We start from the raw sequence: 582 nt of genomic DNA on the forward strand, positions 1-582 counted from the left end.
AACCTGACGTATTAATTTCACAGAACGGACATATGATTAATGAAGCTGAAAAGTTAAAATTTCAAGGTGTTCAGACAGATAGTAAGCTGTCGTGGAAAGCCCAAGTTCAGGATCTTTTTCAAAGGCTTAATACTGCCATTTTTACTTTTCTAACGGTATCTGAAGTGAGTGATCGTTCGACAGGAAAATTAGTCTACTTTACTTATTTTCATTCGTTTATGTCGTATGCTATTGTATTTTGTGGTAACTCTTCCCATCCTAAAAGGGCATGAAACTTCCTGGCAGATTAAAACTGTGTGCCGGACCGAGACTCGAACTCGGGACCTTTGCCTTAAGCGGGCAAGTGCTCTACCAACTGAGCTACCCAAGCACGACTCATGCCCCGTCCTCACAGTTTTACTTCTGCCAGTACCTCGTCTCCTACTTTCATATCAGCGCACATTCCGCTGCAGAGTGAAAATCTCATTCTAAATGGACATTTTTGACTCAGGAACAGGCTGTTCGGGCAATAAGTGGTGTAAGTTCGCGTACTTCTTGTCGACCCCTGTTCACGAGTCTGGGTATTTTGACACTGGCCTCTCA

At 43.3% G+C, this 582-nt stretch overlaps 1 non-coding gene across 1 annotated transcript; it reads right to left on the minus strand.

The window, feature by feature from the left end:
* Positions 1-296: 296 nt before the first annotated feature.
* On the minus strand, positions 297-371 carry Trnak-cuu (transfer RNA lysine (anticodon CUU)). The gene has a single exon. It is a non-coding gene; the product is annotated as a tRNA-Lys (tRNA).
* Between the last annotated feature and the right edge of the window lie 211 nt (positions 372-582).

Source organism: Schistocerca cancellata, chromosome 5, assembly GCF_023864275.1.
Source record: "Schistocerca cancellata isolate TAMUIC-IGC-003103 chromosome 5, iqSchCanc2.1, whole genome shotgun sequence".
Taxonomy (NCBI): domain Eukaryota; kingdom Metazoa; phylum Arthropoda; class Insecta; order Orthoptera; family Acrididae; genus Schistocerca; species Schistocerca cancellata.